This window comes from Oreochromis niloticus, linkage group LG3, assembly GCF_001858045.2.
Source record: "Oreochromis niloticus isolate F11D_XX linkage group LG3, O_niloticus_UMD_NMBU, whole genome shotgun sequence".
NCBI classification, from domain to species: domain Eukaryota; kingdom Metazoa; phylum Chordata; class Actinopteri; order Cichliformes; family Cichlidae; genus Oreochromis; species Oreochromis niloticus.
In genome coordinates this window covers 65,045,487-65,070,220 of record NC_031967.2, presented here as the reverse complement: position 1 = coordinate 65,070,220, position 24,734 = coordinate 65,045,487, and the positions used below count along the sequence as shown (strand labels likewise).

The window sequence follows — 24,734 nt, the reverse complement described above, 5'->3', positions numbered from 1 at the left end:
TTTTCAGCAAAATTTTCATTTTTTTCACCCCTTTTCAGCACAAATTCCAGCTTTTTTGGCTGTATTCAGAAAAAAGACAACTCTTTTGAGCAGAAACTCTGCTGATTCATCTCTTTTCAGCGCAAGTTTCTGCTTCTTTGCCTCTTCTGCAGAAATTCTGCTGATTCACCTCTTTTCTGCAAAATTTTCAGCCTTTTCACCTCTTATTAGCACAATTGTCAGCAGCTTCTGCTCATTTCAGCAGAATTGTCCGTCTCTCCACCTCTTCTTTGTAAGAATGACTTTGGCTCAGGGAAATGAATAGCCGCCTTTGAGCAGAAATTTCAGAAATTTCAAAGTATTTCATGTAAATCATAGTATTTCTACCAAGTCCCAGTGTGTCTGCTAAATAATAAATCATACATAATGTTTCAGCACAAATTGTATGATTTGGCTCAAATACTATGATTTGGCAGAATTTTCTATGTTTCAGCACAAATGTTATGATTTGTAAGAAAAAATATTATTTAGTATAAATACTACGTTTTAGCAGAAATGCTATGTTTTAGCACAGATTCAGTAACAACTATGATTTGTCACAAGTGCCATGATTTGGTACAAATACTGTGATTTGGCACAAACACTGATTTACCAGAAATACTGTGATTTGGCAGAAATACTATCATTTGGTTCAAATATTATGATTTAGAAGAAAGACTATGTTATATTATGAATACTATGTTCAAACTTTAAAAAAATTCTGCTATTTCTGCTAATGTGTGCTATAAAATATGGACCTCAGATTCTTGTTAACGCTCCATGGCAGAAATACATACAAGTACACAGCCTGATGAAGCAGACAGAAGCAGTACCTCTGATTGGTGAATTTGAGCAGAACCAGGTTGTTCTGCCTCTTTTCAGCAGAAATTCTGCTGATACACCTCTTTTCTGCAAAATTTTCAGCCTTTTCACCTCTTATCGGCACAATTCTCAGCAGCTTCTGCTCGTTTCAGCAAAATTGTCAGTCTCTCCACCTCTTCGTTGGGAGAACGAGTTTGGCTCAGTGAGATGAGTGGCTATCTTGAGACCAGGAGGGCCGGGTTCGAATCCTGCTCATGGCAACATTGTTTGGTTTTTTTTCACCACTTTTTTAGCAAAATTTCGCTGTCTTTACCCCTTTGCAGTAGAATTTTTTGCTTTTCACCACTTTTAAGCAAAAATCTCTCCTTCTTCACTTGTTTTCAGCAGAATTTTCAGTTTCCTCACCACCATACAACTTTTTGCAACTTTTCAGCTTTTTCAGCTTTTCAACAGACAGCTTCAGCGTTAAGGCATCCACACAGCATTTTCGCAGGAAATGCAAATTTTTTCTAGTTATTTTCCTTTTCCTTTTTCCGCCTAAAATTTCGCCGCGTAACTCGCCCCACAGTTTTGAGACAAGCTTCATATATGTTACCTCATTTTGTGCGGCTGGATCTGGAATGGTGTGCTATGACTTTTGGTGTTTATGACTTTTATAGTTTTTAAGATATTAATATTTTAGTGAAAATTTTCCCGCGCTTATCTGCCGCACAGTTTTGACACAATTGTTACATATGTTAGATCATTTTGTGCGGCTGGAGCTGGACTAGTATGGTATGACTTTTGGTGTTTATGACTTTTATAGTTTTTGAAATATTTAGATTTTAGTGCAAATTTAGGCCAATTTCTACGCTCCTGAGATATTCTGCTTTTGGCACCATAGAAACAGACTTGATTTGTGGTGTGTTGGCTCTCTCTAGTGGTATACCGGGAGTAGTATGGCCTAAAGGGTGTATGCTTGGTGGAAAACTCCATATCCCACAATTCATAGCACCCCTCTACAGAGTAAACAATGACGGCCACCACTTCGTTTTATATGTCTTTTATTCGTGTTTCTAGGTCACAAAATAAACTTTTAAGATATTTTCAGGCGAGAATGTAGGTGTGTAAACTTCAAATATCTTCTCGTTTTATCAAGACATCCCATATTAGCGACAGTTCTCTTACGTGTTGCTGATAGCCGGCTAGCTAGCTAGTGCCGCTAGCGACCCTTCGTGAAAAAGCACCCAGGCTTGGCTTATAGTGACGCGGCTGAAACTCGTTTCAACACCCGATCGCTCGCCAACAGTCTGTGTTTTAGCTGGACTTATTTTTCGTTTATATGGGCCGATGATGCTGGAAACCGAAGGCAGGAGCGTGAGGTGAACTGAATTTCAGGTAAGAAGTTATGAACTGCACTCTATTTGGGTCAGATATAAACCGAGTTTAGGTGTAATTTATTTTCGTTGACCTTTTACAATCGTACTGCCACGGGAGTTTCTATATAGCTGTGTGCACGCTAAGTTACTGACGTTGAACTTTATTGTATTCATAAGGGTTAGTTCATAGAGTTGCCGTACAAATGGAATCGTCCCACATTCAGAGAAAATATTATGATTTATTCTGTCGTTACAAAGCCTCCCCTGTCATTCTCTCGCTTGTTGAAACGTCAATCATGAAACTGATCAATGATCGGCTGTTCGCTCTTGTTTATCGCACTAAGCAACAGCAGCACGTTTAAGCTTGATCAGCTGTTGTTAGAATTCATTTGATTTTAATTTCTAGTATCAGCTGATGTTTGCTGGAGCATGAAGATGAAACCAGGAGATGTCCTTACTGAATCATCAGAGCTGAACTGGTGATGGAGAAACAGGTTTACCCTTTAGGTGACATGAATGAGTTGAAGGGAAGTTATGAACTGTTTCTGAGAGACAAATAAACACCAAGCTGACAGCTGGTAACTGTGCAGGGGCGGATCTAGCAGAGCTTTTGCCAGGGGGCCAGGTAGGGCATTAACGGGGAAAGGGGGACACAAAGATATACTTTTCTTTCTTACTCTCATATAAAATATTTAGCTTTTTATTAAATAGTTATCTGCATCTTACAACAAAAGTTTGTATAATAATACACAAGATTGGCTGTAGACCATTGTTCATCATTCAGAACACTGTGTAAAAATAACAAAAAACAAAAAGTCAATGTGAAAGTGCATAAATATTTATTTTACATGTTTGATGTGTGTGGCGTGGTCTGCAGTGCCGCTGCAGGGGAGGTGGACCCACCTGAGCGGCATCTGCAATCACGCCTCTCGGGCGTAGTCTGTGCTCTTTCGGCTGTTTTTAGGGTGTGTGTCGGGCTGTGAGTTGAAAAGCTACAGCCGGCTGTGTGGGTACACCAACCATGTGTGAAAAGTGGTCCATAACGTAATGCTTCAAAGCGTGTTCGTGCAAACATTGTCGGGTCTGCCGTGGTACAATGGGACTTCTGCTCATGAACCTGTGTGCACAGTGTCTGCAAATCGGGGCTGTACAAAGCCACTTCATCTTTACCCAAAACTGTAAGCTGTCATCTGTGGAGCGTGAGCGGTGTTTGTTTTTACCATAGTTCATGGTGGAGAATGGCTGCTCTTCTGAGTTTTGCTCTTTGTAGCCGTATGAATGGCAAACTACACTGATTAGCAGCGGCATAGGCACACTTAAAATTTCTTCTGAAATTTTCGCTTTCTAGTTATTATTATTATTTTTCATTGAAATGAATTGCCTTTTTTAGGGCTTTAACATGCTCAAAAACTCATGAAATTTTGCACACACATCAGGTCTGGTGAAAAATTTCGTATTTTAATCGTTTTATATATGAGCACAGGGAAATGGCTCTAGAGCGCCACCTATGCGTTGTTAAATGCAGCCCTACGACCACATTGTTTGAGCTACATGTACGAAATCTGGCACACATGTGTGCCATGTCAAGACGAACAAAAAAGTCTGTGGGACCATTGACGCAAACCCAACAGGAAGTCCGCAATTTAGAAGTGAAGGTGACATTTTGGCTCTAAGTTTGCCATTTCCATGCCTCGAACGTTTTCGAACTCCTCCTTGGGATTTGGTCGTATAAGCTTCATATTTGGTCAGTGTCAACTACACACCTGTGCCATGTTAAATTGCGGAGCTTTTTACGTTCAGGGAAACGGGGTGGTCATGGCAGCACGTGGAGTTTCAATTACTCGCCAAGAAGCAGTAATCTGCTGTCACTCAAAACACAATGTCCAATCTCTCCGAGGGGTCACAGGCATGATGAGACTCAAGCTCAGAAATGTTTGTTATGCCATTTGACAGTAATGGTTAGAGCGCCACCTAGTGGGACGACTATAATCATGATTGAATAAGATGAAATGTTAGCTGGTGGTTAAATGCATGAATTCCATCAATGTGACATCAGATAGGACATACTGGTTGTTGGTGTTGGGCGTGGAGCGATGTGCGGATGTGTGTGCATAAGAAGATCATTTGTAACCTTCACTAAAGCTGTTTCTGTGCTGTGATGAGCTCTGAAACCTGACTGAAACTCTTCAAATAAGCCATTCCTCTGCAGATGATCTGTTAGCTGTTTGACAACTACTCTTTCAAGGATTTTTGATATGAAAGGAAGGTTGGAGATTGGCCTATAATTAGCTAAGACTGCTGGGTCTAGAGATGGCTTTTTGAGTAAAGCTTTAACTACAGCCACCTTGAAGGCCTGTGGTACATAGCCGATTATTAGAGATAGGTTGATCATATTTAAGATCGAAGAATTAATTAATGGCAGGACTTCTTTGAGCAGTTTTGTAGGAATGAGGTCTAAAAGACACGTTGATGGTTTGGAGGAATTAATTATTGAAGTTAACTCTGAAAGATCACTTGGAGAAAAAGTGTCTAACTTAACATTGATGGTACTAAAAGTAGCTGTAGATAATATTACATCTGTGGGATGATTAATGGTAATTTTTTCTCTAATGATAAAAATTTTATTTGTGAAGAAGTTCATGAAGTCATTGCTAGTTAACGTTAAAGGGATTGTTGGCTCAAAAGTGCTCTGACTTTTTGTCAGCCTGGCTACAGTGCTGAAGAGAAACCTGGGGTTGTTCTTATTTTCTTCAATCAGTGACGAATAGTAAGATGTTCTGGCTTTGCGGAGGGCTTTCTTATAAAGCAGCAAACTATTTCTCCAGGCTAAATGATGATCCTCTAAATTTGTGACACGCCATTTCCTCTCCAACTTACGAGTTTTCTGCTTTAGGCTACGTGTTTGAGAATTATACCACGGAGTCAGGTACTTATGATTTGAGACCTTAGTTTTCACAGGAGCTACAGTATCCAGAGTCATACGTAGCGAGGAGGTAAAATTTTTAACAAGATAATCGACCTCTGTTGGAGTAGCGTTCAGATAGCTGCTCTGCTCTATGTTGGTACAGGGCATTGAAGATGATAACAGTGGGTGGATTATAGTCTTAAACTTAGTTACAGCACTTTCAGAAAGACATCTACTCTCCACTGCTGTGTAATCAATTATTGTAAATGTAAATGTTATCAGGAAATGATCAGACAGCAGAGGGTTTTCAGGAAACACTGTTAAATGATCAGTTTCTATGCCATATGTTAAAACAAGATCTAGAGTGTGATTAAAGTGGTGGGTGGGTTCTTTTACATTGTGAGAGAAGCCAATTGAGTCTAATAACAGATTAAATGCAGTGTTGAGGCTGTCATTTTAGCATCTACATGGATGTTAAAATCACCCACAATAATTATTTTATCTGAGCTGAGCACTAAATCAGATAAAAAGTCTGAGAAATCAGAGAGAAACTCTGTGTAAGGCCCAGGTGGACAATAGATGATAACAAGTAAGACTGGTTTCTGAGTTTTACAGCTGGGGTGGACAAGGCTAAGCATCAGACTTTCAAATGAATTAAAAGTCTGTCTTGATCTTTCTTTAATTAATAGGCTGGTGTGAAGAATTGCTGCCACACTGCCCCCTCTACCTGTGCTTCGAGGTTTCTGGTAGTTAGAATGACTCGGGGGTGTTGATTCATTTAAACTAACATAATCATCCGGCTGCAACCAGGTTTCTGTAAGGCAGAGTAAATCGATTTGTTGATCAATTATTAAGTCATGTACTAACAAAGACTTGGAGGAGAGAGACCTAATATTTAATAATCCACATTTCATTGTTTTACTCTTTGGTTCAGATGTGGATACTGTATTGTTCTTTCTTTTTGATTTTTTTATGTTTAAATAGTTTATTGCTGGTTTTTAGTTTGTTTTTTGTCTGTTTGGGAGCTGACACAGTGTCATGTTTTGGCTGTGTGCAGGCAGGAGAAGGACCCAAATGCAAAACTCACCATACAGGAATTAAACTCAAAAAGTTGCTTTATTGCAGAATGGCATGAAAAAATATAACAAAACTAAACTGGGACATGGATCACTAACACACAGGGAAATACAGCCATGAGGGAGACTACGACACTGACAAAGAGAAAACACGGGGCTTAAATACACAGAGGGATAACGAGGGAATTAGACACAGAAGGAGAGCACAGCTGGGAGTAATCAGGCTGGACGAGACAAGGGAAGCAAAACTAGAATCACTCAGATGAGACACGGACCATCAAAGTAAAACAGGAAACACTGACTGAACTCTAGACATGCAAACTTAACAGCAACCGAGGAGACAGAACCTACGGACCTGAAACATGGGACAGAAAGGCACAGTAGACACAACATGGACATAACAACGCCACAGGGAAAGAGTAAAACAAAACACAGAACCTCTTAGAAAATAAAATAGGAAACATAATGAAACGCAGACATGACTACATGAACTTGACAACAAAACAAACATGAAACACATGAAGGCCAAGGGAGACTAAACAGGGGTTGGAAGACACAAGGGGAATCTAATAACAAAGAACTATAACAACCTAGGCATGATGAAAAATGAACTGAAAACCTAGAGGGCTTAAACATAAACATGAACATAACCTAAAACTCCAAGACGCTTGGTCAAAAGACCCAGGATAGTGACACACGGTCTCAGTGGAGATGGGTTTTTGGGGGGGTGGCAGGAGGAGAGAAGCTGCAGAGAGGCGTGTAAGACTGCAACTCTGCTTCCTGGTCCCAACTCTGGATAGTCATATTTTGGGGGGTTTAATAAATTTGTCCATATTTCTAGAAATGAGAGCTGCTCCATCCAAAGTGGGATGGATGCCGTCTCTCCTAACAAGACCAGGTTTCCTCCAGAAGGTTTGCCAATTATCTATGAAGCCCACATCGTTTCTGGGAAACACTCAGACAGCCAGCAATTTAAGGAGAACATGCGGCTAAACATGTCACTCCTGGTCTGATTGGGGAGGGGACCAGAGAAAACTACAGAGTCCGACATTCTTTTGGCAAAGTTGCACACCGATTCAATATTGATTTTAGTGACCTCCGATTGGCGTAACCGGGTGTCATTACTGCCGACGTGAATTATGATCTTACTGTATTTACGTTTACCCTTAGCCAGCAGTTTTAAATTTCCTTCAATGTCGCCTGCTCTGGCCCCTGGAAGACAATTGACTATGGTTGCCGGTGTCTCTAGCTTCACGTGTCTGAGAACAGAATCGCCAATTACCAGAGTTTGACCCCCGGCGGGTGTGTCGCCGAGTGGGGAAAAGCGGTTAGACACATGAACAGGTTGGTGGTGTACCTGGGGCTTCTGTTTAAGACTATGCTTCCTCCTCACCGTCACCCAGCTGCCCTCTTTCCCCAGCTGCTTGGGATCTGCCGGGGAACAGCTAGCGGGGCCTACGCTATCTTCGGCTGCACCAGCTACAGAGGCCTGGCTAGCTATGGGTGAATGAAGGGTGCGAAACCGAGTCTCCAATTCAGTAATCCTGGCCTCCAGAGCTGCAAATATGCTACATTTGTTACAGGTATCATTACTGCTAAAGGAGGCCGAGGAGTAACTAAACATCTGACACAATGAGCAGGAAAGTGCAGGAGGGACAGGTGAAGTAGCCATGGTGCTAACGAGTCAGCTATGAGCTAAGCTAAGCTAGCGAAACAGTACAGAGTCAGTGAGTGAATACTTTAGCTATAAATTAGGTAGTGAGTACACAGAAAGGGTGATTCAGATGAAGCACGTGAAGATTATACTATGAAGAGGGAATGTATCTAAAAGTTTTTTAATTAAATTGCTAAGCAGAAAAGCTACTCAGAAACACCACTGTGTTTGAGCAGGAACAGGAAGTGATACTCTACCACAAAGTGAGCGAACACCACGTGACAGCGCCACCAAGAGGCAGGAGTGCAAGGCACTACAGGGGAAACAATGTCTTCAACACAAAAGGTGAGAAAAATATCACAGTTACACTGTTATTAAAACTGTGTGCACAGCTTGTTGATTTTACAAACCCGTTAACAGCAGCTTTATCTTTTCCATTCTGGGCTCCTCCATGCATACACAATCTACATTCACAAACAAAAAACTCAGAGGTTACAAGAAGATACGAAGATAATTTTTCATCAGCACACATTAAAAAAACACAATATCATTAGTAGGAATGGGTACCGGTATCCGGTTCTGACACAAACGGTAGTAACCAGACTGAAAAGCAGCGCACATTTTGGTGCTTTTTTTTTTTCTTGTACCTGAGATGTCATACATTTTGGATTCTAGCCAATCATTTTACCTTTGCAAGGATAGTAGGCGGGCCCAGGTACATACGTTCTTTTAGAGCAGAGCGACAGATTACAAATGGCCAAGGTGAAGCGGTCAAAAGTCTGTTTTTACTTGACAGTAAAAGATGCAAACTCCGCAGCCTGCAACAAGTGCTTTAAGGTGATACTGTGCAAAGGAGGTAACACCTCGGCTCTGACGACGAAACTGGCGACACATATCATTTTTTTAAAAGTCGAGAAATGCACCAAGTTAGCAACATCCCCCAGAAACCGAAGAGGAGAGTCCTGGCCCCTAGCGCTGTCAGTGTAGCAGAAATGATGACGGATGATGATGGCATCAGCAGCCATTCTTCTCTGGGCGAGTAGCTTACTGTTGTTCATGTGTAATTTACGTTGAGTAGGCTAACCACGTTATTAAATTAATGCATGTAAGGTGACCTAGCAAACACCGTCGTAGTTACATGCGGTGGTCTTCTTGTTTGATGGCAGATACTCCCTTCACCCTGCCCAAAAGGCTAAAATGACCAAAGAAAAGTGGAAAACAGCTAAACATGAATTCAATTAAATTTTATTTATATAGCGCCAAATCACAACAAAAGTCGCCCCAAGGCACTTCATAGGTACAGAGAAAAACCCAACACTCATATGACCCCCTATGAGCAAGCACTTCGGCAACAGTGGGAAGGAAAAACTCCCTTTTAAGAGGAAGAAACCTCCGGCAGAACCAGGCTCAGGGAGGGGTGGCCATCTGCTGCGACCAGTTGGGATGAGAGAAGGAAAACAGGATGAAGACATGCTGTGGAAGAGAGACAGAGATTAATCACAGATATGATTCAATGCAGAGAGGTCTATTAACACATAGTGAGTGAGAAAGGTGACTGGAAAGGAAAAACTCAATGCATCATGGGAATCCCCGGCAGCCTACGTCTATTGCAACATAACTAAGGGAGGATTCAGGGTCACCAAGTCCAGCTCTAACTATATGCTTTAGCAAAAAGGAAAATTTTAAGCCTAATCTTGAAAGTAGAGATAGCGTCTGTCTCCCGAATCCAAACTGGAAGCTGGTTCCACAGGAGAGGGGCCTGAAAACTGAAGGCTCTCCCTCCCATTCTGCTTTTAGATACTCTAGGAACAACAAGTAGGCCTGTAGTGCGAGAGCGAAGTGCTCTAATAGGGTGATATGGTACTACAAGGTCATTAAGATAAGGTGGGGCCTGATTATTTAAGACCTTGTATGTGAGGAGCAGGATTTTGAATTCAATTCTGGATTTAACAGGATGCCAATGAAGGGAAGCCAAAACAGGAGAAATATGCTCTCTCTTTCTAGTCCCTGTCAGTACTCTTGCTGCAGCATTTTGGATTAGCTGAAGGATTTTCAGCGAGTTTTAGGACATCCTGATAATAATGAATTACAGTAGTCCAGCCTGGAAGTAATAAATGCATGAACTAGTTTTTCAGCGTCACTAAGAGACAGGATATTTCTAACTTTAGAGATGTTGCACAAATGGAAGAAAGCAGTCTTACATATTTGTTTAATATGTGCGTTAAACATATCCTGGTCAAAAATAACTGCAAGGTTCCTCACAGCATTACTGGAGGCCAAGGTAATGCCATCCAGAGTAAGAATCTGGTTAGATACCATATTTCTAAGATTTTCAGGGCCGAGTACAATAACCTCAGTTTGATCTGAATTAAGAAGCAGAAAGTTAGTGGCCATCCAGGTCTTATGTCTTTAAGACATTTCTGCAGTTTAACTAATTGGTGTGTGTTACCTGGCTTCATGGATAGATAGAGCTGCGTGTCATCTGCATAGCAGTGAAAATTTATGCTATGTCTTCTAATGATACTGCCTAAGGGAAGCATGTATAATGTAAACAGAATTGGTCCTAGCACTGAACCCTGTGGAACACCATAATTGACCTTAGTGTGTGGAGAGGACTCTCCATTTACATGTACAAATTGGAGTCTATTAGATAGATATGATACAAACCACTGTAATACCTACAGCATGTTCTAATCGCGCTAATAGGATATTATGGTCAACAGTATCAAACGCTGCACTAAGGTCTAGCAGGACAAGCACAGAGATAAGTCCACTGTCAGAGGCCATAAGAAGATCATTTGTAACCTTCACTAAAGCTGTTTCTGTGCTGTGATGAGCTCTGAAACCTGACTGAAACTCTTCAAATAAGCCATTCCTCTGCAGATGATCTGTTAGCTGTTTGACAACTACTCTTTCAAGGATTTTTGATATGAAAGGAAGGTTGGAGATTGGCCTATAATTAGCTAAGACTGCTGGGTCTAGAGATGGCTTTTTAAGTAAAGGTTTAACTACAGCCACCTTGAAGGCCTGTGGTACATAGCCGATTATTAGAGATAGGTTGATCATATTTTAGATCGAAGCATTAATTAATGGCAGTACTTCTTTGAGCAGTTTTGTAGGAATGGGGTCTAAAAGACACGTTGATGGTTTCGAGGAAGTAATTACTGAAGTTAACTCAGAAGGATCAATTGGAGAAAAAGAGTCTAACTTAATATCAATGGTACTAAGAGTAGCTGTAGACGACATTACATCTGTGGGATGGTTATTGGTAATTTTTTCTTTAATGATAAGAATTTTATTTGTGAAGAAGTTCATGAAGTCATTACTAGTTAACGTTAAAGGGATTGTTGGCTCAAAAGAGCTCTGACTTTTTGTCAGCCTGGCTACAGTGCTGAAGAGAAACCTGGGGTTGTTCTTATTTTCTTCAATCAGTGACAAATAGTAAGATGTTCTGGCTTTGCAGAGGGCTTTCTTATAAAGCAGCAAACTATTTCTCCAGGCTAAATGATGATCCTCTAAATTTGTGACACGCCATTTCCTCTCCAGCTTATGCGTCATCTGCTTTAGGCTATTTGTTTGAGAATCATACCACAGAGTCAGGTACTTCTGATTTGAGACCTTAGTTTTCACAGGAGCTACAGTATCCAGAGTCATACGTAGCGAGGAGGTAAAATTATTAACAAGATAATCGACCTCTGTTGGAGTAGCGTTCAGATAGCTGCTCTGCTCTATGTTGGTACAGGGCATTGAAGATGATAACAGTGGGTGGATTATATTCTTAAACTTAGTTACAGCACTTTCAGAAAGACATCTACTCTCCACTGCTGTGTAATCAATTATTGTAAATGTAAATGTTACCAGTAAATGATCAGACAGGAGAGGGCTTTCAGGAAACAATGTTAAATGATCAATTTCTATGCCATATGTTAAAACAAGATCTAGAGTGTGATTAAAGTGGTGGGTGGGTTCTTTTACATTTTGAGAGAAGCCAATTGAGTCTAATAACAGATTAAATGCAGTGTTGAGGCTGTCATTTTTAGCATCTACATGGATGTTATAATCACCCACAATAATTATTTTATCTGAGCTGAGCACTAAATCAGATAAAAAGTCTGAGAAATCAGAGAGAAACTCTGTGTAAGGCCCAGGTGGACAATAGATGATAACAAGTAAGACTGGTTTCTGAGTTTTACAGCTGGGGTCAACAAGGCTAAGCATCAGGCTTTCAAATGAATTAAAAGCCTGTCCTGTGTCTTGTTAATTAATAGGCTGGTGTGGAAAATTGCTGCCACACTGCCCCCTCTGCCTGTGCTTCGAGATTTCTGGTAGTTAGAATGACTCGTTGGTGTTGATTCATTTAAACTAACATAATCATCTGGCTGCAACCAGGTTTCTGTAAGGCAGAGTAAATTGATTTGTTGATCAATTATTAAGTCATGTACTAACAGAGACTTGGAGGAGAGAGACTTAATATTTAATAATCCACATTTCACTGTTTTACTCTTTGGTTCAGATGTGGATACTGTATTATTCTTTCTTTGTGATTTTTTTTTTTATGTTTAGGTTGTTTATCACTGGTTTTTAGTTTGTTTTTGTCTGTTTGGGATCTGACACAGTCTCAATGGAGGTGTGTGGGGGGGGGGGTTGGCAGGAGGAGATAAGCTGCAGAGAGGCATGTAAGACTGCAACTCTGCTTCCTGGTCCCAACTCTGGATAGTCATATTTTGGGGGTTTAAATAAATTTCTCCATATTTCTAGGAATGAGAGCTCCTTCATCCAAAGTGGGATGGATGCTGTCTCTCCTAACAAGACCAGGTTTCCTCCAGAAGGTTTGCCAATTATTACGTTTACCCTGTTAAGAAATAAATATATAATCTTAATGCTGATTAGATTGTTTTATGAGAGGCCCAGACTTCAGTGTAAAAATAGGTCGCAGGCTGACAGGAAACTACGTGCTTTTGCAAAAGCATGGTAACTGTGGGCAGAAAGTGAAGCCAACTAGGCTGTTTGATCGAAACTTAAATTGTATGTGTCGTCGAGACGTACATAAATAACCTGGCCTCCTGTTTCTGCTTGAGACTAGCTGATGTCGTCTCTGTGCTCAGTCTCCATATCCCGGGATATGTAAAATTAAAGATCATTTTTTAAGTAAAAGACCACTTTGAGCCGTGTCTTTTTGGACGTAAAGAATACAAAAGAACTGGGATTTAATAACCCTTAGCCAGCAGTTTTAAATTTCCTTCAATGTCGCCTGCTCTGGCCCCTGGAAGACAATTGACTATGGTTGCCGGTGTCTCTAGCTTCACATGTCTGAGAACAGAATCACCAGTTACCAGAGTTTGACCCCCGGCGGGTGTGTCGCCGAGTGGGGAAAAACAGTTAGACACATGAACAGGTTGGTGGTGTACCTGGGGCTTCTGTTTAGGACTTTGCTTCCTCCTCACCGTCACCCAGCCGCCCTCTTTCCCCAGCTGCTTGGGATCTGCCGGGGAACAACTAGCAGGGCTTATGCTGTCTTTGGCTGCACCAGCTACAGGGGCCTGGCTAGCTATGGGTGAATGAAGGGTGCGAAGCCGAGTCTCCAATTCAGTAATCCTGGCGTCCACAGCTGCCAATATGCTACATTTGTTACAGGTATCATTACTGCTAAAGGAGGCCGAGGAGCAATGTTCCCTCTAAGCTGCGCATGTGCGCAATTGCGCACTGCTGGCACGGTCTTTGTGCACAGAAAATCTGCGTTGCGCACAAAAAAAAATCTAACCTGAATTGAAATTAAAATTAATACTTTTAATAATTCTGTTTTGCAGTGTTAGTCAGTAAGTGACTGGCTGCTCCCGTATGGGATTAGAATGATGCCACTTTATCCCATAGTTCAGCCAATAATGCGATTCACATTCGTATATACGCAGCTAATCGACGTCATTGACAGGCTATGACAGCGTCCTTATGTGCCGACACCGGAGTTTTAGCTAGCAAAGCGGCGTGGCTGATGTGGAGTGAAGCCACGTTAATGACAACATGTACAACCATTGGAGATGTGAGCAGGACAGACGGAACAATTGATGGAAAAAGTGACTTTATACCAGTTTTTAAATTGTGTTGATAGGCCACGTAAAACCAGAGATCTGATAAAAAATATTTGCAATGTTTGGTTTTCTTCCTGAATATCGTTGTTTATGTTTACTGCGGGAAGAAATGGTAAAAACAGCGTTTTATACGAAAAAAGGCTCGAAAGCCTGTGAGCAAAAACAAACCCCACCCCCCTCTCTCTTTCCTATTCGTCCAAAATGTACCATGTCGACCAATGGTATGGCAACGTGGCATCTAGTTGTTATGAAACAGGGGGAAGTTTTAGGAGTGACGGCAGTGTTTTGAAATGTGAGAGATTTGAGACATTTAGCGCAAATCTTGTGTAGTTAGTGTGTAGTGTAGTCAATAGTTTAGTTGTGTGTGTCAGAACAATGAAGCGACTGCTGAATGTTACAGGTGTTACAGGAGTGATACATCTGCTGTTGTCAGGCCTGCAGGTATCAGGCTGTTGTTCTCCTTTATCTCATAGTGGACAGAAATTATTTTTTGGAGTGGCACAAATAATTTGTGTGGCATCAAATATGATGCAGAACAGCTGATTGTTCTGTAAATAGTTTGAAATGTTTATTTAAAAATGCATTGGCTGCATTTTAAATAAATAGCTGTAAAAAACTTTGTTGTTTGGCAAACTGAGTTACTTTTTTGAGGAGTAACTATATAATTAATTGCCCAGCATTGGTCATTATATACTGTATTTTGCAGACAGAGAGTTACAGGACTCTCTCCCAGACCACAGACTCAGACTCATAATACAAGTCAGAGCTTTATGGAAAAAAAAAAGAAGAAAAAAATAAAATAAATAAAGTTGTGTTTTCGAAATTGGAGTTCAAGTTATTTTTACTTCCACTAGTGTTAACATACTACACAGGCCAATGGCTAGATTTTTTTTTACATTTTCATTGTAAGTGGGCTAAAGCAGTTTAAAAGTAGTTTAACATAAATGTAAATGCTGTAATTTGATTATTTTAATAAACCATGTAACTTGGATGGATTAGATGCTGGCGTGAGCACAGTGCACACGTCTGATGTCGCTCACAGTGGTCCAAGGGATCGCTCAGGGAGTTTGTGTGTTCGCTCAGACACATGAAAAATTAGAGGGAACATTGCATGTTTAGCAGTAGCTAAACATCTGACACAATGAGCAGGAAAGTGCAGGAGGGACAGGTGAAGTAACCATGGTGCTAACGAGTCGGCTACGAGCTAAGCTAAACTAGCGAAACAGTACAGAGACAGTGAGTGAATACTTTGGCTATAAATTAGGTAGTGAGTACACAGAAAGTGTGCTTCGGATGAAGCACGTGAAGATTATACTATGAAAAAAGGAGTGTATTTAAAGGTTTTTAATTAAATTGCTAAGCAGATAAGCTACTCAGAAACACCACTGTGTTTGAGCAGGAAGAGGAAATGATACTCTACTGCAGAGCGAGTGAACACCAAGTGGCAGCGCCACCAAGAGTCAAGGAGAATCCATGAGAGGTTATTGGACAAAGTTTGTGGTTTTTCCATTGTTTAAGCACTTCTTCCAGAAAAGAGTGATACCATATATCCCCTATAGCTGCAGAAAAGGCTAACATTGTTATCTTTTTACAAAACAACAGCTTAACATGAGAGGTTTTTGGACAAAGTTTGTGTTCTCCATTCTTTAAGCACTGGTTCGAGTACCGTTTAAGTACCGGCACAGTTTCAAAAGTACCGGTTTGGCACCTGTATCGGCTAAAACCTAAACGATATCATCCCTAATCATCGGTTGAACTCACAATTTTTTTTATGAGTAAAAGACTTTCTCCACTTATCAATATTTCTTCAATATGTATTTTCATTACAACTCTCCTTGTAGCACATCATTGAAATGTGATAATATCACCAGAAGGTTGTGGTAACACACCAACAATGTGTTTGTTGACATGTTTGATTCAACTAACCGAGGGAGTTTCAGTTTGCTCCACGACTGCATTTCACTCGCTGCCTCTGTTTGTATCTCTGTCACTGCAGGACCAACATGGAGCGAGAAGTCAGTGCTCTCAGGAGGCCGACAAACCTCACAGAAGAAAGGGAGAGAAAACATACAGCTGTGATGAGTGTGGGAAGGATTTTTCACGGACGGACAGTCTAAAAACACACCAACTCATCCACAGTGGAGTTAAACCTTACAGCTGTGACTTGTGTAGAAAGTCTTTTACCCAGGCTGGAAGCTTAAATAGACACCAACTCATCCACAGTGGAGTTAAAGCATACAACTGTGACTTGTGTGGAAAGTCTTTTACCGAGGCTGGAGGCTTAAAAAGACACCAACTCATCCACAGTGGAGTTAAAGCATACAACTGTGACTTGTGTGGAAAGTCTTTTACCCAGGCTGGAAGCTTAAATAGACACCAACTCATCCACAGTGGAGTTAAAGCATACAACTGTGACTTGTGTGGAAAGTCTTTTACCGAGGCTGGAGGCTTAAAAAGACACCAACTCATCCACAGTGTAGTTAAACCTTACAGCTGTGACTTGTGTGGAAAGTCTTTTACCCAGGCTGGACGGTTAAAAAAACACCAACTGATCCACAGTGGAGTTAAACCTTACAGCTGTGACTTGTGTGGAAAGTCTTTTACCGAGGCTGGAGGCTTAAAAAAACACCAGTTCATCCACAGTGGAGTTAAACCTTACAGCTGTGACTTGTGTGGAAAATCTTTTACCAACGCTGGATGCTTAAAAACACATCAACTCATCCACAGTGGATTTAAACCTTACAGCTGTGACTTGTGTGGAAAGTCTTTTACCGAGGCTGGAGGCTTAAAAAGACACCAACTCATCCACAGTGGAGTTAAAGCATACAACTGTGACTTGTGTGGAAAGTCTTTTACCGAGGCTGGAGGCTTAAAAAGACACCAACTCATCCACAGTGGAGTTAAACCTTACAGCTGTGACTTGTGTGGAAAGTGCTTTACCGAGGCTGGAGGCTTAAAAACACACCAACTGATCCACAGTGGATTTAAACCTTACAGCTGTGACTTGTGTGGAAAATCTTTTACCAACGCTGGAGGCTTAACAACACATCGACTCATCCACACTGGATTTAAACCTTACAGCTGTGACTTGTGTGGAAAGTCTGTTACCCAGGCTGGAAGCTTAAAAAGACACCAACTCATCCACAGTGGAGTTAAACCTTACAACTGTGACTTGTGTGGAAAGTCTTTTACCGAGGCTGGACGGTTAAAAAGACACCAACTCATCCACAGTGGAGTTAAACCTTACAACTGTGACTTGTGTGGAAAGTCTTTTACCGAGGCTGGAAGCTTAAAAAGACACCAACTCATCCACAGTGTAGTTAAACCTTACAGCTGTGACTTGTGTGGTAAGGCTTTTGCTCAAAGTAGAAACTTACAGAAGCATCTAGTTACCCACTTCTGGAATTAAGGCGTACAGCTGCAACTTTTGTGGAAAAAGTTTCAGTTAGAAACACTACCGAAATATTCACATACAGATTCACACTGGAAATAGGGCTGCCACAAACGATTATTTTGATAGTCGACTAGTCACCGATTATTTTTGTGATTAGTCGACTAATCAGATCATGCATCCATTGGACGTACAACTACAGCTTATTGCACCAGCATGCATCTGCTCTTATATAACTATCATTAGCTTACAGCTTTAAGTGTTTAAGGTATGTGCTAACTAAAAATAAAGACAAGATGATAGTTTATTAAATTTTAATGACATTTGCAGATTGTTTCGGTGGAGTTTAATAAACTCAGCTGTCTGCTCCTTGCTATCTAAAATATAATAGGACACCAGACTATATTCTCGAGCATCTCACACTTCTGATAACCAGTTGTCTGCTTGACGTTTATTTAGCTGCTGTGTAAAAACTATAACTTTAATCTCAGCCAAACCGATTTACTCGGGAACAAATAAAATACTAAAAAAAAAGCCAAACAATAACATTTGTAAGTTATCTAAGTGACTCATATATTTTTAACCTGAGTAGCGAAAGACGGCAGTGGGATTGAAAATGATTTGCCGGGAGTCCGGTGTTCTGACGGGCTCTATTGAGCCTTGCCCCCGGCTAGCTATCGAGCTGGTGGGTAACAGACGTCTCCGAAAACGTCGGAGCGCTTTTGAAAATACGTGGTGTGTTGATAAACTGAGCAGATATTTGAGGTTTACACAGTTACATTCTCGCCTGAAAATATGTTAATCGTTTATTTTGTGACCCAGAAAGTATAATAAGAGTAATATTAAAACGAACTAGCTGCCGGCATTGTTGACAACTGAGCTGAGCCACGCTATGAATTCTGGGACACAGCTTCTTCTTCTTCTTTGGGGAGTAACGGCAGCTGGCATCCTTGTACATGCAGTGCTGCCATCTTCTGTTTCAGTCCGTTATTACACTCTCAAATCCTACTACTTATTCCTGTGTCTTTTGGGATCTTACAAAGCTTCAAACGACACATCGACTATTAAATTAGTCGTCGACGATTTTAATAGTCGACATAATCGTGACTAGTCAACTAATCGTGGCAGCCCTAACCGGAAATTATGTTTACTGCTGTGATCAGCGTGGAAAACATTTTACAACAGATGCACAGTTACAACAACACGTTTACCCACACTGAGGAGAGACCTTATAAATGTGACCTGTGTGAGAAGACTTTTAAAGCTCCAATAGATCCACACCAGCAAGTAAATCTACAAGTGCAGTTACCGTGAGGATGTATTGATTTTTATCTTGTAATTTTAACATGAGTGTTTGGAACAAGTCTGATAAGTAAACTTATGGAGTTATACTGAATGAACTGTTTCGAAAAATGAGTCATTTTTGTCCAGTAAGCTGAGTGTTATAATGTAAACAGTAAAATGTAATTGGACGTTGGCAGAGATGCTCTGTGTTTCAGGTGACATTCAGGATAAAAATAAAAAAGCAGAGCAACACAGATGGATCCAGTTCTCAACCCTGTTGTCACTGTGGTGGTGGGAAAGTGTTTCTTTGTAACCTTTGTGGAAAAACCTCCAATCATCAACGGGACCTAAAACCACATAAATGTAGACACACTGGAGACAAAATGAACTACTGCAAAGAATGTGGGAGAGGCTTACACACACCAAGTACATTAAAAATACATGAACTCTTCCACAGTGGGGTGAAAAGCACATCTGTGACCAGTGTGGGTCATCCTTCACCACTGCACGTGAGCTTAAAGAAAAAGCATAAACGAATCCACACAGGAGAGACACCATACAAGTGCAGACACTGTGACAAAAGCTTCTCACAATCAGGTCATCATAACAAACATGGACGTACACACATGGAAGTGAACTTCAGCTGTGACCAGTGTGACAAGAGCTTCAGGAATCTCAGTTCATACTCCGAACACAAACGATTCCACACTGTAAATAAACTGCTTCACTGTTACCAATGTGCAAAAACATTCACTTCATTATCTGCTCTGTGCAAACATCAGCCTGATCATGCAGGACTGAAATCACTGGATCACAATGAATCTGAAGAGAGAGAAAGATCCTCTTCTGGCTTCATGGTCAGACTTAAAAACCTTGAGATCAGGCTCCAGAGTTCAGATGGAATCTCCTGTAAAGAGTGTCAGCTGATGTCACACTTGGATCTGATGAGGTAGCTCTGATTTCTGGACCTGCAGTGAATAATCCTGAATGTTACATTTAGGAAGCTGCATGTATAGATATGCATATCAAGTTTATGTTTTTTCCTTTGAGGGATTTTAATTCTCTAAAATGTTATCCCTGTTACATTTTAATCTATGTTCCCTTAGGACACGGTAGTGTTTAGTAGTTGTACTTGTTACTGTATTATTAAAGTTTTAGGAAAGTCTTTGTTTGTTTGTTTTGTTTTTTACCTGATATTTTAAACTGGTATTGTATCAAAAATCACATATGGATATGTATATCATTTTTTTTATTTGAACTTTTTTAGCTTTTCCAAACTTAACTTCTTTTTTTATGTTTATGTGTCACCTCTGTTAAATTTCAATTCTTCATTCATATTTAATCTTTTGCTGTGGTAAAATCTTCTCTTAAATCCTTTTCTCCCAAAACTGCAAATAATTTCACAGCAGTTGCTCTAAAAACTTCCAAAATGTACTAAATCTGTCCCCCACCTTTGAAACAACACCTGCTGTGACTTTATGTCCAGAAAAAAGAAACTCAAGCAAAACTGGTTTTGGGCTGTACTTCCATGTAGTACATTCTTATTCACAGCAGCAGCAAAGAAATGTTGAACATTAAAAACAGCAGCACACAACAGGACCATTTTAAAGATCACAGGTGACTACTTTTTGTTAGATCAAATTCTATTAAACCTCTATTTTTGGCTCCTCCTTTCACTTTAGTGTATTTACTGTGTCCATCAAGTCCACATGTTGTTTTTAATTAATTCATTTTGATCCATGTGTTCTGCAGCTCTTCTGTATTATGAAATCCTGATAATGTTAAAGCATTAGTTATGTTTGATGAATTCTGTGTAAAGTTTATCTTATTAAACAGTTTGATGTGAAAAATAAAGAAATGGTCTCAGAACAAGTAGTTTGAGCCCTGATTTCAGATTCAAAGTAATTTAACTGTTTTCAGTGGTACCTGTGGAGGTTTATCAGAGGAGGAGACTTGGCTGTTCTCCACTCACACTGAACACGGTTCCTGCAGCTCATTAAAAACTGAAATGATCTTCAAGGACAAAAAGGTCATAAAATGTTTGACTTTTCTTAAAAACATGCTGTGGGCATGAAGTTTTAGGAGAGTGTGTTTAAGATGCATTGTGATGAACATCTCACACATTCCAATAAAGCAGGTGTTCCTGCATTGTAACAGCGGTTTGCAGATGAGTAGTAACATAGCTGTGGCTCTTTTTAATTTAATCAAAACTCATTTTACGGATCTACATGGCTCCTCGTCATCATTTTTATTTATTTTCTGAATGGTGATCTAAGCGGGACACAGAGGCTGCGAGTTTTAACGCACCAGAATGCCGCAAATATAAATAAAAGCCTGACTATCCCGAGAGCCTAGCCGCAGCAACACCTTTCTTTTACACGGATGCCTGCAGGTGCGTTTCTGACAGTCGGACTTCATTTATGCAATAGAGAAAAACAACAATACAGCGTGTTTCTCTCTTCCAAGACATCTGCGGTCCTTTCACACGGTAAGCATGTCTATTATACCCAGCACTTAAACTTCTGTATGTCAGCGCTGATTATTCAAACCCTGTTTAAAATGTGACACATTTGTTGTCCAAAAACATTTCCTCTAAATTTGCAAAGTTACTGATTTAAAAAATATATCTTTGAATTTTTGGTTGCATGTCACACATATGATAGACTCATGAGCATATTCATATAGCTACATTCACAAGATGCCCAAGCACCAATGCACTCTAATGCAAGCCTCTGAACTGTATGTTGATAAGTCCATGAAGCGTACCTCTACCTCTATAACTGAAAACAGTTTTTTATCCACACTTTAAGGGTCTGCTGAATTGTTTTTAATATGGCACTTTTTGACAAACTGCAGATGATGAAATCCTCTTTATTAGAGAAAGTGTCCTTAAGCTGTTGCTGCTCATACTTACTGAGTTCCCTACTTCTTCACTATGTCAGTAAACTTTGGAAGTTTGGAAGGTGTTGTAGATTTAAAGAAACTTCTTAATTTAAGAAAAGGCAAAAAATTGGAGTGAATTTTATGTGACTGCTCACATTAAATCCAACAAGTGAAAATCCAAAATCGGTTGCAATCCTTTGTATTAATGATCTTTCTCTCTCTCTCTCCTCTGTGCGTGCGTGTGTGTGTGTGTGTGTGTGTGTGTGTGTGTGTGTGTGTGTGTGTGTGTGTGTGTGTGTGTGTGTGAGTGTGTGTGTGTGTGTGTGCCCTCACAGAAGGAAGGTCACAGCAGGAGCTTTTCTCAAACGCATTTCCAATCAGTTTTTTTATAAGAAGTGTAGCTCATACAATGGTATAAATGTATTCTTTGCGATACTTTATAAATATGAAACTCTAAAGATTTTGAGTTCATGCACAACAAGAAACAAGAACAAGAATAATGTAACAAGAATCTAAATATTTGTGTCACAATGATTTCTATAAAAACATGTTGTTTATGGGGATAATGTGACAAATCTATTGTGGGCCCTATTAATGATCAATATTGACTGAAGAGGAAGCTTGAACCCCGGATCTGGACATTTTCATGACAAGTGACAGCGCAGACATGTGCTAACGAGAGAACATGTTTCTCATCATAAAGATTGTGATATGAAGAATTGTTAAAATGTCACTTCAGTAATGTTAACTCAGTGGTTCCCAAACTTTTTTTGCCAGGCCCCCCTTTTTTACAAGAAAAATGTTGTTTTACGTGTAGTTGTTTTTTTTCCTGTGTAATAATATTCAACATTGTCTGTGAAGATTCTCAGTCATCCAGGTCATCGTAGTCAAAGGAGTTTGCAAAGAAAAAGCGTCTGGACTTCTTTAAGTTGCTTGTGTCACCTATTGTAGCCAATCTTTACATGGAGGAAGTGGAAAGAAAGGCTCTTGGCTCTTTTAAAGGGAGAGTACCCAGCCACTGGTACAGATATGTAGACGACACCTGGGTCAAAATCAAGACACAAGAAGTGGAATCCTTCACTGCGCACATTAACGCTGTGGATAAAAACATCAAGATCACCAGGGAAGACACAGAGGATAACTGTTTGCCTTTCCTGGACTGCGCTGTGCACACTGAAGAGAATGGCAACCTCAACATTGAAGTTTACCGGAAGCCCACACACACGGACCAGTACCTCCTCTTTGACTCCCATCACCCTCTGGAACACAAACTTGGAGTAATTAGGACCCTACACCACCGGGCAGAACATGTTCCCTCTAAGCCTGAGGGAAAAAAGAAGGAACACACACATGTAAAGGAAGCACTGAAAACATGTGGTTATCCTAACTGGGCATTCATAAAGTCAGCAAAGAGCCACAGAAAAGAAGATCAGACACCAGCGAGGGAGGATAAGAAAGACAGACGCAACAACGTTGTCATCCCCTATGTAGCCGGTGTATCAGAGAAACTCAGGAGAGTTTTCTCCAAGCACGACATCCCAGTGTACTTCAGACCCAGCAACACACTCAGACAGAAACTGGTTCACCCAAAAGACAAAACTCCAAAACACAGACTGAACAACGTGGTGTATGCTGTACAGTGCAGCGAGGAATGCCCAGACCTCTACATTGGAGAGACCAAACAGCCACTTCACAAGTGCATGGCACAACATAGAAGAGCCACCTCCACAGGACAAGACTCAGCAGTCCATCTGCATCTTAAGGATAAAGGTCACTCTTTCGAGGATGCCAATGTTCACATATTGGACAGAGAGGACAGATGGTTTGAAAGAGGAGTGAAAGAGGCCATCTATGTCCACTGTGAGCGACCATCTTTGAACAGAGGCGGTGGTTTACGACACCAACTGTCTGCCATCTATAATCCAGTTTTGAGTTCCCTCCCCAGACGCCTTAACGCCCACTCACATCCTGGGCCATCTGACCTCAGGAAATCACATGATAGGGTGGGGCCAGGTTTCACAATGAGCTCACCCGAAACCCTGGCTGATTAGGTCCCACACCCGCTTTCACACCTTGGCTCATGTGATTAGAGGATCACCAGGGTGTCCTTTGTCCCTCCTTGGGAGGATACTCCCACTGGGTTTAAATCTGGGACTCTCGGCCATTTGACCTTAGAACTGAAGAAGCTTCTCGGATGAGAGGTGAAACGTCTTCAAGCAACTTAAAGAAGTCCAGACGCTTTTTCTTTGCAAACTCCTTTGAATATTCAACATTGTTATCAATACATTTTTCAAAAAATGCCTCTCTGTACAAAATGGGTTTAAACACATAAACAGCTGTGGGATACTGTTTGTCCGTGATTTGAACAGGGGGAACAAATTACGTCAGGATCAGCCTGATATTATTTGTATCCCACTGTAACTTTACTGCATAAAGAGCTAACATGTCCAAAATGTCAGGAGTAGTTAGTTATTACAAGAAGTGTTTGTGAACTAAAAATCAAGAATGTGGGATATTGTTTGTCCGTGATTTGGAGAGCCCAGCGCGTGCTCCCAACGCAGGGAAACTAATTTTGCAGGGGAGACCTACCTTGGCACTTGTGCAGGTGAAGCCAAAGGGAAGATATGCTTCACCATATTTTCTAGTCTTTGGCTTGGAAGGAAGTTGGTTTGGAAACATATTTGGCGATGCTTCATCTCCTGCTTTGCGTTTGTGTGGGAGCCCCGTCAAAAACCTGTCCACAGTGTCCAATCGCTCTTTTATTTTTTTCTTTTCATACCGCGCCCCCCTGCAATGGCTCTTCGCCCCCCTTAGGGGGCGGGCCCCACACTTTGGGAACCTCTGCGTTAACTCATGTTTATAAATAGATGACTTAAAACACTAAACTCTAATTTCAGTGGTTTATTTTAAGTTTACAGAACATAACATCTGGTAAGACGATGAGTTTTACTTCTCACTGTCCGTGTTATGTGTATCCATTCATCATGTATGCTGCTTTGCTCTGTGGACTGTAAAATGTTTCATTGTATTCATGAAATAAACCAGACTTTCACTGTCTGCATCTTTTACTGTTTTTCTGCTTTTGTTCACTCCAAGTTTGACAAAACCAACAGATATCCAGAGTTAACTCACTAACAATGTGGAGCAATCTTAGTGTATTTAGCTGCTTTTTCCCTAAACACAACCAACTGAGAGAAACGCTTGTGGTCCTCACTTTGGTCATTGTGAATGTTGAAGGAGATTTGTTCCATATGTAG

At 40.7% G+C, this 24,734-nt stretch overlaps 1 protein-coding gene and 1 long non-coding RNA gene across 2 annotated transcripts in view; one reads left to right on the top strand and one right to left on the bottom strand.

The window, feature by feature from the left end:
• Window positions 1–24,734, bottom strand: part of LOC102078817 (zinc finger protein 665) — a 1,047,781-nt gene that overhangs the window by 351,374 nt on the left and 671,673 nt on the right. The window lies entirely within an intron of this gene.
• LOC112846365 (uncharacterized) lies at window positions 7,721–15,975 on the top strand. The gene is made up of 3 exons (XR_003219303.1): window positions 7,721–7,762; window positions 8,070–8,178; window positions 15,916–15,975. It is a non-coding gene; the product is annotated as an uncharacterized LOC112846365 (long non-coding RNA).